The sequence below is a fragment of the Papilio polytes genome, unplaced genomic scaffold (assembly GCF_000836215.1).
Source record: "Papilio polytes unplaced genomic scaffold, Ppol_1.0 DF824169.1, whole genome shotgun sequence".
NCBI classification, from domain to species: domain Eukaryota; kingdom Metazoa; phylum Arthropoda; class Insecta; order Lepidoptera; family Papilionidae; genus Papilio; species Papilio polytes.
The window spans coordinates 2,922,928-2,936,993 of record NW_013525035.1 but is presented as its reverse complement, the minus strand read 5'-3'; the positions used below and the strand labels follow the sequence as shown (position 1 = coordinate 2,936,993).

At 31.9% G+C, this 14,066-nt stretch overlaps 1 protein-coding gene and 1 long non-coding RNA gene across 4 annotated transcripts in view; one reads left to right on the top strand and one right to left on the bottom strand.

Annotated features, from left to right (window-relative positions):
* LOC106111380 overlaps positions 1 to 14,066 on the bottom strand; it is a 57,766-nt gene that overhangs the window by 7,882 nt on the left and 35,818 nt on the right. The gene's annotated exons all lie outside the window — the stretch shown is intronic.
* LOC106111378 overlaps positions 10,044 to 14,066 on the top strand; it is a 77,338-nt gene continuing 73,315 nt past the window's right edge. The window contains exons 1-2 of one of the 3 annotated variants that reach the window (XM_013293433.1): positions 10,044 to 10,202; positions 10,636 to 10,805. The gene's annotated coding sequence lies outside the window, so the exon portion shown is untranslated. Of the gene's footprint in view, positions 10,203 to 10,473; positions 10,806 to 14,066 lie in introns of those variants that run through there. The other 2 variants (XM_013293434.1, XM_013293431.1) reach the window with 2 other exon arrangements.

The following is a 14,066-nucleotide window of genomic DNA, read 5'->3' as shown; positions in this document are numbered from 1 at the left end:
CATCAGGAATTGACTGAATGTCTGTCTACATTTCTGAATTATTGACTTCTCAATGAATCTAAATAAATGAAATGAAACTAAGTTGTAGACTTAATTATAAAAATAACTTTCACAACAAAGTTATTAGTTTAGTTATAAAAATAAAAATAAATAATCTGATACCAGCCAGTTCGTATTACTTTAGTTATTAAAATTAAAATAAATAATCAAATTATACAAACCAGCCAGTTCGTACAAAAAAGTGGGATTTTTGTATTATTTAAAGTGAAGTTAACTTCAAATGTTAATTACTTCAAGTAATTAACTATCAAAGATAACGATTACAAGAACAAATACATTGATTTCTTGTCTTAACAAAATTGTATAGCATTTCGTAATAATTTAACACCGAGGACTTCTACGAAAAAAGCTATTAAATTTTATTGTTGTCATTGGAAACACGAAACTATTTTAATTTCCGTACGACACCGCCTCGTTGGCAAAAACACGACAGAATTACGAGATATTTCTAATTAGAGAGAAGGCGGGAGACGAGCAGATATGCGGCCCCCAATGTTCGTTATTAATTTTTTAAAAATTTAAACAAAACTGACATTTCTCGGTTCGACAACAATGCCGGTCGTTTCGCGTGGCATTTTTGCTTTAACATTTTTGACAGCGCTTTAAGTGTGAGGGAGATAGCTACATTTCTATTTTTAATTAGACAAGGATAGATATACATTAGAAATTTTGGAATGGAACTAGAATAAGTACTTTTTTTTCGGACACTGGTAGTTGATTGTAGTTAGCTAGCTTTGACTTCAAGGTTTTGGGCTTTTATTTCAAGACGAGACAAAAAAAAATAAAATCTCTTTGTACAACGCACATATAGTTAGTGTTTATAATTTGTTCATTCACAAAACGTACCACGTCTGTAAGAAGTCATAGTAAATTCAATTTACAAGACATCGGAAATAGAAAAAGCTATGAACATCTGTTAGGTGATGTTTTTAATGTTTATTAAATGTAATTCAGTACAAATAGAATTAAATATAAATTAAGAAAACATGTCTTTATCAGGAATTGTATTAACATTAGTTTAAGATAAGATCTCGCTGTGAGCCTGAGATAATTAATTAAAAGGAACAGCCGGGGCGCAGCGCACTGCACCGCGGCTGACATCGTTTTATGCCATCATTTTGTAAAGCGGTTCCACTGTACATGTGTCCGTTGAAAATAATATAGATGATAAAAAGATAACCTAATAAGGTATTACTTAACTTACTAAAAAGAAATTAAGCTACAACTTAGCGTTAGAAGTTAAAAAATTAACGAAAACCTATTGAAATAAGTGAGATAACATACAACAGACGTCAGTTTAGTAGTTTTTTTGAGCTAGATTACTATAAAGAGTAAAATCCCACAAAGCTAACTTTTTCCTAACTAAATAAACGTTCTTATGAAATCGTTTTGTCTAATTTTTGCCATCCGTGAACTAATTGCTTTACCCGAATTTCCCCGGACAATAACAAAACATTACCGAGCCGAACTTGATAATTACAACATTTTAATGAACAAAACTGTCATCGACAAAACCAAATATTTAAAAAACGTAGTTACACAGTTTTCCAAGCAGCGCCCGCAGTACCGGACGCTGCGTATTTCCGAAAACGCGCGCTTTTTGTTTGCGCGTAATTTTCTGAAAATGCATTCGAACGCCGCAAAGTCAACCACTAAATCGATGTTGTAATTATACCTATTTCGATGATCGACTTTTTCATTCGCTTTGCTCACTTACCGATGCACCGGTTTGTATTAATTTCACCGCATTCGATTGTACATACGAAAAGTTGGCCGATGCGTTATTACTCGCTGTTTACGATGTCAAATCGATTATAAAAACATATAAGGAATACTAATACTGCTTAAATTGTCTTTTTTTATGTTTAAGTATTTTTTAATTTTCATGCGAATAAGTACGGTAAGTTACTAATAATAGAAATGCGAAAACTTAAATGATGACTTGTCTGTTAGAGTAGCTTAAACTGCTGATGGATTTCAATGAAATTCGACATAGATGTAGAGTACATACTGGAAGAACACATAGGCTACTTTTTTTTCCACGCGGAGGGAGTTGCGGGCAAAAGCTAGTAATGTCATAAAAACATTTCTTGTAAAATCGAACTTATACTATTTAGTTTGAATTGTCAAAACTCAATTTTCGAATAATTTTTATACAATACAAAGTACTCGGTAAATTTGATTAAAAAATAAAGAATTTGAACCCTGGATAGGCTACGGGGTACGCGGTGACCCACCTGCTAAATTTGAAAGGAGACACAATAGCGCGGGCACAATACGGGTCGACCCTCGCCCTTCGCGAGCATAAAAACCAACTGACAATTGCGAAAAAAAGCGAAAAGATGGCAAAGGTGTCTTATTTTTTAAAGAAAAAACTCCGCCAAGGTTAAGACCCATGGGAAAGAGTTAGATACGGTTTAAAGACTCCCTTTTTTTGGAAGATATCTTCCGCGTTCCATTTTTTTAACGTAACTGTTTTGCGAAGGGTCCCGTTGTACAATTGTGCAGTTTTTTTTCAACGTAAATATCAAGAAATTCACCCCTTTTAGGAAGCAGGATGATGCGGGAGACGCGTGAGATAGTTTCCTTTTTTTAAGAAATTCTGATTTATGACTGTTTGCTGTAATTTGAAACTTTTATAGACATTATTCCGTTGTAGGAGATTTTAATAACGGTTTTGGTGTGAAATATGTGACTTTCATCTTTATAGCTGTTTAAAAAATATAATGTTTCTTTTTATTTTTAGATTTTTGGTACATTTAACTCAGATATCGTACACTACAAAATTCTGATAAATATTTCTATTTTATAAATATTATAAATGCAAAAGTTTAGATGGATGTTTTTTCGAGTTTGTAGCCTAAACGGCTGAAAGGATCTCGACAAAATTTGGCACAGATGTAGAGTATTGTCTGGAAGAACACATAGGCTACTTACTTTTGTTTTTTTTCCACGCAGATGGAGTCGCCGGCAAAAGCTAGTATAACTATAAACTTTAGCATGATTGAGTCTTAAAATACATTCTTTCGATAAGCAAAAATCTTAAGGTCAAAGTATAATCGAAAAATATTGCTTTAAAAATCTTAGAAAGTTCAAATTATTGTACTTAACAATAAATAAATGTGATAAATTAGCGACAAAGTCGTACTATTGTGGTATTTTTTGCGTGGCTCAATCAGAGTGTATTGTCCACCGCCACAATCGTGTGTACACGGCCCCTCGGTGACCATCTCGCAGAAAAAAATATAAAAAAGGTCACTTAGGGGTCACAAGTCACACGATTGGAGACATTCTTAAAGGGTCACGCATTCTTTAGTATAATTCAATTAGAATGAGGTCAAACATTCGATACCCTTGCGAATTTTAAAGGGTTTTCTTTCCAGAAATTTGTATTTCTTGTATTTGTAATACGAGTCACGTGTGACCGCAGGTCAACTTTTTATTTAAACGTTTATATTTTTATTGTTAAACTTAAAAAAGTTCTTCCCACACTATTCTACAATTTTAAATTAAGTTACAATATAAAAGTAAAACTTGAAGGTATTAAAAAGGTTCTGTAAGTTTATTTAAGGGTTATTTTTGAAAATCGCATTATAAGAGTACTAGCTGTTCCTGTGCGGCTTCATCCGCATGAAATTATAAAAATTTTATTTTATTGTTTACATTTGTCATTATCAATTGCAAATCTCAAAATGACCTGACATGGTGACAACCTTGCTTCCTTGATGTTGGCAGCAACTTATGGTCTTTTTCTCACATTAGGGTTTTTATCCAAAATATTTACCCTCTAAGTTTAATGGCGTTAAAATATATAGCTTAAAGCGTGACGCAAGTGTAGGGCTTTTTATTAAAAAAAGAATTATTCAAAAATATGCTGTATTTGACATCTTAGGCAACAATGAAGTGTGTGTTTACGCTTTATTATAATAGTATAGATTTGCAAATAAAATCGACATTTTTGTTATTTATGTTAAAGTAGCTATCGCCCGTGAATATGTTCGCGTGTAATTAAAAAAAAAATAATAGCAAGTTTCATCGAGATTCGTTCAGCAGTTTACTACATACTCTAACAACAATCCATCTATCTAAACTTTTGCATTCATAATAATAAGATTATTTAAAGTAAATAACTCGATAAAAACTAAAGGAACAAAGTAAGATATCCTTGGTAAAGTTAAAATAATTCGCTAAGTACTCTTAAAATATGAATCTTCAAATCGTAAAGGTATTTGAATAATAACAGGAGAGATATGTGAAACTATTATAATTATTTCTTTATAGTAAAAAACCGGGTTAATGTAAATCAACCTTGGAGGATTCCATTGAATCACGACCTCTGCACACCCCAGATTTGTAACCAGTCTCATTTCCCACGAATCACCCCAATTTTAGGGTTATCATTTTACGCCCGACGAACAATTTAAAAAGTGGATCGCTCAATGAACTGTCTTTGATCTTTGTAACTTTTTTTTTTTACGCCAAATGTTTAAAAAATTCGCCAAAAAATATGTGACCCCATTTCCTGATGAGGTCTCGACATTGTGAACCCGGTTTAACCCTGTGTATTTTGAAATTCGATCTGGTTAGTTTTTTTTGCAGTAATGACGTAAGTGGAAAGGAAAACTTTTTTACTATCTTTCTCGTGAGAATAAGTAAATTGCATTTTAATTATTATTGCCTTATCTTGTTTATAACGGTTTCTTAAAACAGACAACCCAAAACTTATAACATTTGCTTAGTGGTTAAAACTATATTCACAGGTGTCAAAATCGTGTACTTATTCAATCCTTTACCTAAATAACACCTGATAGGGACAACTATGAAACTCGATTTTATTAGACAGAAAAACATTACTTTTGACACTTAAAACAATCATCATTACTCTAACCAAGTTCTTAATCTATATTATCTTTGTCTCTAATGTTAAAAGTAGAATTTTCGTTTTTTTTTGTTTTGAAATAATACTAAAAATTGCGACGTTTTTAAACTACGTAACCAATGAGTAATACAGGCTGCTTTTTTATTTTATAAATTCCACGCAGACGAAGTCGCGAGCAACAGCTATTTACTAGTAATTTTACAATTTTTACAGACCAGTAGAATGTCTACTGACTATTGTGTTTCTAATAAAAATACTTTATCAACATTGTAGTGTTATAGTTAATTATACAATTCGAATTCAGTCCTATATTTATTTATTTTAAAAGTTGTATTGCACAAGGTAGAGAAGTAAGGAGTAAAAAGTTAGCATGGTATGGGCATGTTATGTGGGATGAATCGCATGTTACAAGGAGAACATTAGTTATGAGTGTGATACACCGTTAGAGGTAGACCTAGAAAGAAATGGATTGTGTGAAAGGTGACATGATCAAATGGACTGAGATAACGTATGATAAGAGTTACTTGGAGGACAAAAACCTGTCGTGTCGACCCTATGGGAGTAGAATAAGGCGGATGATGATGAGTTGTTTTGCACAAATATAACGAATATACATTTACGCAATACAATTATCTAAAAAACACTTATTATTACTGAAACATAATTTAATTCAGACATATGAATATAGAGTAGTTGGAATTTTCACAAAATTCAACGACGTTTGTAAAAACAATTGAATTCTAATTCTAAAGATGCAGTATTCCTGGCGCCAAACTATTAAACTATTAATAGTTAATAATAATAAATCTTTTAGCAATAAAAAATCAAATTATTTAATAGCTCTACATGCCATTTGAAATCATCAGAAATAATTTACGATATTAAGCTTCTATAAACGGATCGACAGATCAACCGGTTTGTAATGACATATTTTATCAGTAGTAAGCTATATTAAGTTTTTTATTACAAAAACAGCAAGTCGGTATATCGTTTTTTCTTATCAAAGTACAATTATTTTCCATAACTTGAATTATATCGCACAATGTTACTGTTTATGCGATTCTCTCATGATATCGATATAAAAACGAGGGCGTAGAGACGATTCCCGGTAAAAAGCACACGACTGCATCTTCAAGGCTAAAAATAATTTCCAACGTTTAATACAAAAATCGCAATAATTAACTTCGTTACAGCCCAATAAATTACAATACGAGAAAGAAATGCTACACGATTACTCAAACATGAACATTTTGCTATCTTAATAGGATTGCGAATGTGTGGGTGGTAGGGATGTTACGAACGAATGATATCGATGTTCTTTTCGTGTAAGGTTTTCTAAGTTTAATGATTCAGTTAAGTTAAATTAAGTATTAAAGTACGTTATGTGTTTCGGTAGAAGTTTAATCATTCTACCAAAATACATAACTATGTATCTTTGTAAATTTTATTTAACTAATTTATTCGTATTCATGCCTGAAAGAAATACAATTTAATTTAAAGTTAATGCACGTTGAGACTATAAATTACGAAAAATATTGCTTTATTTTAGAGATTCATAAATATTTTCTTAGAAAGAAATGTGTTTGAATAATTTGAATCTCATTGAAAAAAGTTTATTATGCTATTTGTAAATCAAATATATATATCGATATCGATAAATTTAACAACCGCATCCCATATCAGAGTTCTCGATCACAAATACATTGGTATGATTTATTGTTAACACGAATGCAACTCATGTGTGGAGAGTATCATTGTACGGAGCACACACACATATGTATGGATTGTTATGCGTTCGTCCGATCGAGGTGATCCTTCGGGATCTTTGATTATACACAAATGGACTAGACAAAGTTCAGACGTTGTACGAAATAAATTCCTTTCCCGGTGTAAAGTAAAGATGTCAATACCATTTGAACATACCATATGTCATTTATGTAAAAAAATGCGGATATTAGTATGATAGTTAATGACTTAACTTAAATACGTAAACCGAACAACCAAACAGCTTAGTATAAATGTTGGTTTTCATTGGATAGATTGGTAAAAGCTCGACAGATCCTGTCTCTTAAAAATCAATGTTCGGGATACGCTCACTTTATGGACTGGGATCGTGTTGAGGTAAGATGGACACTGCACGTGCGTGGATCAATATGATCGAATATTGGAAGGAATTGGGTCATTTTTTGTAAAATAACATTTGTATATTGACCGAAATTGGTATTTTTGTCTAATGCTGGATAATACTTTAGCGTGTCAAAGTTGTTTAGTACAAACTCACACTACACATATTTTTTGCCATCGAAATACGTACGATATCTATTCTTTGTAAGAGTTCAAAACTTTACTCACTTATGTATTTTATGTTTTCCTTTTATATTTAAGTAAGTAACTAATATTTTAGTACTAGCTTTCGCCCGCGACTCCGTCGGCGTGGAAATAAACAAAAAGTAAGTAGCCTATGTGTACTTCCAGACTATACTCTACATCCGAGATCCGTTCCGCCGTTTAGCCTACAAACTCTAACAAACATTCATCCATCCATCGATCTAAACTTTCGCATTTATAATATTAGTAAGATAAGATTAAAATCAGAATTAGATAGAGTATTGGAAATACTTTGTAGCTCATCGTCTCTCTGTCATTTTCGTCCTCCAGTTAAAGACAATTTTTGGGTATCAGTCTAAAAGTATAAAAATGCCTCACAATGCGCTTTCTTACGCGTAGAAAGGAACGAGAGTCGCGCGCAACACCCGCCGTTGACAGACGCCGCGCGTTTCCCGCGCAAAAATAGACGCTGACATTTCGCGCCTTAACTCACTATCAAAATGTAACTAATTATAAACAGTGTCTAGTGCACTTTGTTACAGCATTACTTTGTTATGTTTCAAGAACTCAATTTTTAATATTGGCATTTTATTTTTTAATCTATCACGGAATGTTTATAGAAACACACAGGATGTTTTATTCGGTGTGTTCACGTTTTTTTTAAAGTCTTTTGACAATACTTGACTCTCTTGTCTGATAAAAATATTTTGTCTATACTAATATTTTAAAGAGGAAAGATTTGTATTTTCGGATTTTTAACGTTTTGAAATAACGCAAAACTGGGCCGATTTAAAAAAAAAAACCTTTCACAATTAAAAAGCTAAACGTTATCGCTGACATAGGCTATATTTGTAAATTTCACGTGGACCAAGTCGCAAGCAACAGCTGGAAATTAAATATTTTCAAAAGTTTAAGAGAATCTTGTGAAATAATAGATTCTCGTATATCGTCATTTATTAGAAAGGTACTACATGTATAAATTAAAACCAAAATCTAGACCCCCATGTTCAGACCACCGTGTTGAATATCGATGTTTTCTCAGTATTTAATCAAGAGAAAGGTATATCGGATAGCTTCTGAGAACATTGGTCTACGCATTTAGGTATAAACATCCTATGTCTGGATTTTTGGTATCAGTGTGATGCGTGGGCGCAACGAATACCGTCTGCAAGAGATAGCGAGTGATATGTACAAGTCATGTGATTTCACGCAGCATAACTTAAAGGTTATGATAATTTTAAGAATGCAATTTGACAATATGATAAATCTATAAGATTTATCAATTTTACTATGACCTATAACTGTTTTATTTAGATCATAAATCTATCTATAAAGTATTAAAGTTATTTAGTACAAAACTGCAAACGAAAGAATCGAAATTTAATACTATCGCACAATTTATACTGAATTGCAAATCGATTATTTATTCGTTTCGTTAATGTAAAATCGTCTTTAAATTCTGAAGAATCAATTACAAAATTGGGCAGCTGTGACCTTTAGTTCTCAGAAAGTGACGACAGAGTCGAACAATTTGGATCAATATTTCGATAACTTTATTCTAATAAATACTAAATTATTAGAGATTGAACCCTAGGACTGAAAATAATTGAATATCAAGAATAGTTTTTATTAATTTGAGAAGATAAATGTCGAAAGAGATGGAATAATGGAGTGTTAGATGTGTCTATTGCACCAGAGACCACCGAAGGTGTTTTATTGTGTACAAACCTCACTTAACCCTGTCTTCCCCCCAAGAAGGGTATCTTTTGGAAGATTTACCCCGATACCATAAGTCATTGACATCAGCAGAGGTAGCGTAAAGCTTCTAGATACTTGTAGAAATAAATGCTTCTCTAACCAATAATTAAACCGCAGTTGCTTATGGATAATAAACTTTATACATCGAATTAAAACATATATCCATACTTTCGTCACTTTTTATAACAACTTACAAACTTATGTTTATACTTTTAGTGACGAATCAATTGAATTCTCAAACAGACATTAAAAACAATTACAATAAGAAAATACAATTTCTTTAAATCGCATCAGGAATTCGGGTTTGAGAAGTCGATTAAAAAACTATAACCAGTCATAAGGAGCCGGCGCTTCCGCTGGGGAAATTAAAACCGACAGAAAAAGCAATTAATTGATCTCAAAATTATCATAAAGATTACTATAGGAAGCATCAGACCGGTTACTACCATGAATATTGAAAGACTTTGTTATTTCTTCTGCAATCTAACATCTATCTTAGCTACAAGAAATGATATGAACTAACAACTGTTACGAGTTTGTAACGGCCTTTGAACTTAGTTAACCAATAAGAAACAAATGAAAATGAATTTGATGCGCTGTAGTGTTGAAAGTTTCAGCTAACTTACAAAATCCTTACTTACAAACAAAGACATGAATAAGGTGTCTATGAGACTTAGATATGACATATGTTACGACTAGATCTACTCGTAGAATCAAACTTGAGGCATAAGAAAAATCTGTTAATATTATCCCCACATAGAGTACAGTCGAAGAAATTTCGTTTTTTTTTTTAATTACGAACAGCCGGCCGGTCGAAGGTCAACACTCCAAATACGATCCAGTTCGCGAACGGTACGCAACGATGTTTATAAAAAAAACAAGAACATCTTAGCGCCCGACCTCACAGTTAACCCTAAACTGGGGAGCCTTTTCTTACGCGTTTTTTGGCGGAATTAAAAGAAAAAAAGCGTTGCGTGTGTCGCGCTTGAAGCGAGGCCGGTATTCGCGGGCTGGCGTCTGTGGCGCGCGGTCGCTTTATCAGGCTCTGGACGCGTAGCCGAAATTTTACAGGAGCGCGGGAAAACTCGACTCGACTTTTTTAATTTCGTTACCGAATTTCATACATAACAAAGAGCGACAAGAACGCATTCGCAGCGCAGATTATTTTCAATAACACGTTCGTTGTTTATTATTATGATTCTTACAATTTAAACTGATGTATATTGTTTAAAATATTTCGACATTGTCGGAATATTATTGTGCGATTCGTTTTAATTGTTACAACACAAGGTTGAGGCGATGTCCGAATTGGTTTTACGTATTTTGTCGAATATGAGATAAACATTATTGATAATTTTCGCGGAGTAGTCGTGCGCGTGGTTTTTACGAATGTTTTTGCGTGCGCCCGCTGGTGGGGGTAGGGTGGGGCCTCCGAAGACTCGTCCCCCTCTATCGAGTATTTTGATTTAGTTTCCGAGACTTACGTAGATGTGGCAATTTTTTTTCAGTCGCGTGTGTAAGGCGCGCGCGACTGCCTCGTGTCCCCTGACTCTATAAGTTTCGTTAAATTTTCGATTTCTCCCGCGCTTCAATACGAACTTTGTTTTCAGGTTTACGTAAAGTAAAGTTGAGTTGATAAGCGACAAAAAACTTTTTTTTTGCTTTCGGAAAACTGTGAAAGTGTACTTTACGTGAGTGATAAAACATTTGGATTTTGTTTGTGCTTCATAAAAACATTGGTAAATGCATTTTCGTTCGTGTTTGGATGTCTTAGATTAAGGTGAGTTACCTATATTATAACTTTACTTCAGTACTAATTAACTTTCCCTTTATTTATTAACTTAAATAATGTGTAAAAATATCTTAGAAGTTCAAATATTAACAAAATAAAACTTTGTTGTATATTTAAACATTATGTAAATGGAAATAATAAAGCAACTAAACACAATTATAATACGTTAAGTAAATTAGAACTTCAGAAAAGTTTCTTAGTTCAAAGTTGAAGCTTTTGATACCAAGTAAAAGTTAGAAGAGTTAACAAAAAGTGTAAGAAATTGAAGGCTAAAGAATACTATTAACTGATACACTAAAAAATAGATACAAAAATAGGATAATTTCTAATTAAATAGTTGGTTTATGTAATAAATATGCAAAGATCTATTAAAATAAATGATAAACTGTATTTATACTACCTTTAGAATATTAATATCTATAAGTCAAGTAGATTATAATATATTTTATTATTAACGTGTATTATTATTATTAAAAGTAATTTCTAAGCGACGCCGGGGTAATAAACTGATAAAGTTCAAATACAAGCAGCTTAATTTGTAACAATATTATTTACAGTATCAATAAATAGCTTATTTATTTAATAAAATAATGTCCAGTCTATATTACGTGCAATAAGTAACTTGCAAAAAAATTGAGAGCTTTTGAAAGCTCTTTACTTCAGTTAGTTTTCTTACGATTTAAAAATGTTAACGTAAGCTTGTTTTTAACAAGTAAATCTTAAATTTATTTATGTGTAGTTTATGTAATATGAACAGAGCTTTATATCGCAGGCCGTTAAAGTTTCTGAATGGCATCCCGCAAGCTCTATCAGATATCTGAGAGTAGATAAAGGACTATATCTAGAAATTTCAGGGTCGCTCGGGTCGCATGGTTTTGAAACCGTGACACTTCAGAATGGTGTGGAATTTTATAATAAATATTTGATACCCTATAATTCACCTTTATCTTATTTGATACAGGTTTATATTTGAATTGATTTTAGTTTTATTTTAAAGAAACTTATTAAGAAGAGTTCTAGTGAATTCTTAAGATAGTTATTTTTAGATAAAAGTCTATTAAAACTAGATTAATAACACCTTAGTTTTCTAAAAACAGATTTTAAAACGTAAATGTCTGTAGACAAGATTCTGTCTGTACAGTGACTGTAATAGTCAACGCCAAGTCTAAAAAGTATTATAAGTTTTGTCTCATTCTATTGTAATATGCTAAATAAGGACACGCATATAAAATATTTGTACAGTATATAGATACCGATGTTTTTAATATTCAAATCATCGCAACCTTTATGAATTTCTAAGAAATATTTCGATATGACGAACGCTCGCTGTCAAATATTTTACTCATAAAGTTACATATTCCTTGTACAATTTAATTTCTAAGAAATATTTTAGTATATACAGTGTTGCAGAGAAAACATTAATCTGTCTATTTGAGTTTCAGTTAACTTTTTTCAGCACCTTTAATAAAAGAAATTTAAGCTTAGCTTACAAGGGAAACAGACTTGTCAAGTTATTTCAAGTTTGTTAAAATCTTTCAGACTATGCATTTATTTGAAATATGTAGACATTATGAAATTCTAATCCAAGTATTTTCAAAGTTTTTTTTTTTTATTTATATAAATAACGGTTAAACAATGTTTACATTTTCCTATAATCCCTATCTAAAATATTTTGTATGTTTTATTATAACGATCCGTCCAGCCCCACCGTAAGAATCAATTGGTCACAAGTTAAAGACGCGTTCGTATCTCGTCTTTTTTTCACTCTCAATCGTTGTTAATTCAACTGCCAGGATTTAAAATTGTTGAAATATTTCAAGGAATAACAAGCAATAATTCTAATAAAACTAGAATCGTTTATTAATTGTTAACAGTTATTTATAAAGACTTCAGTTTTACTGACAAAAACTTTTTTAACTAAAAACTATTACTTTGCCAATTGCGACAATAGAATTGTGGGACGTGGATTTGACGCAGGTAGGATCGCATAGGAAGAGAAAATATCCCTTTTCTGTGTGTCTCCTCTGCCGATTACACTTAGACAACGCATCTGTAATTGAGGGTATCTGTGTACATGGCTTCGCTACATCGGCGAATTCAAATCGCTGTTTGCTCGTTTGCCACAATGTAATATAAAAATCACGGTAAATTAAAATTGTTTTATTAAGCCGTATCATTTTAGAATGTAAATAAAGTTATTCGCAGAAAGACAAACATACAATTAAGATTAGTGTACCTAAGTTACTAGCTTAAATCTGTCTTAAAAATCTAATTTAAAACAATCACCACCAAGTAACTTTCGCCTTGTTTTATATTAGTATTGTTCTAACTTAAAGCCTGTATCTTCAACAATCCGACATCATTTCGAAAGGTTTCAGAATTGACACGTTCACCTTTACTTTGACAGATGAAGCACGCACCTCCGGTATCATACGGTAGTACTAACATAAGTATTCAAATATGACATTTAAATATGACATTTTATAGAGACCGTACCGATATTTGTCTAATGCTGGGTTTCTGAATATTCCATTTACATCATCACCTGTAATACATTAGTGTTAGATTTACCTATTTTACCTTTGAATGGAGTAAAACTCAAGTTAAGTTCGGAAACGCATTGAAGTTATCGAATGAAAAACACTAATGAGTGGTTAAAAGTAGCTGGGAAATCGGCCTTAAATTTATCACACTAATTTTAAACCGTCGATCTATTTAAAACAATTATTGCTCATAATTAAACCTAAGACAAACCAGTTACTAAGTTCTAAAAGCTACTTAGCGTTTTATACTAAAACTACGCTAAGTGGTTACCTCAGTAATCATTTCGTAACTAAATCCGGTAAATTATTTAAACTTCTTACATCATTAGTTTTGGATCTATAAAGATTTTTCCTATTAAGTTTTTACAACAAAGAGTAATAATTTTAATACAAATTTTGGTGTTGCTATAGTCATTATTATGGCTTTCCAAACACGTTAATAATTGACGTAAAGGTCAGCATTAAAATATAAATTGTAATTTGTTTATAATACGCAATTCTAAGAAGTGGTTAGTTTTTTTCACATATAAAAGTTTCTATTTTAATTTAAAACGAATTGTTAGTTTCCTCATTTAACGAATGATAAAAAGTACATAAATGTACTGATTGTTCATTTTCCTCAATTATTGTTGGTTTGAGTAAACTATCGCACAACGGTTGTGCGATTCTCAATTGTTTCGCTGCCCATTCAACTGTTTACTTTCAG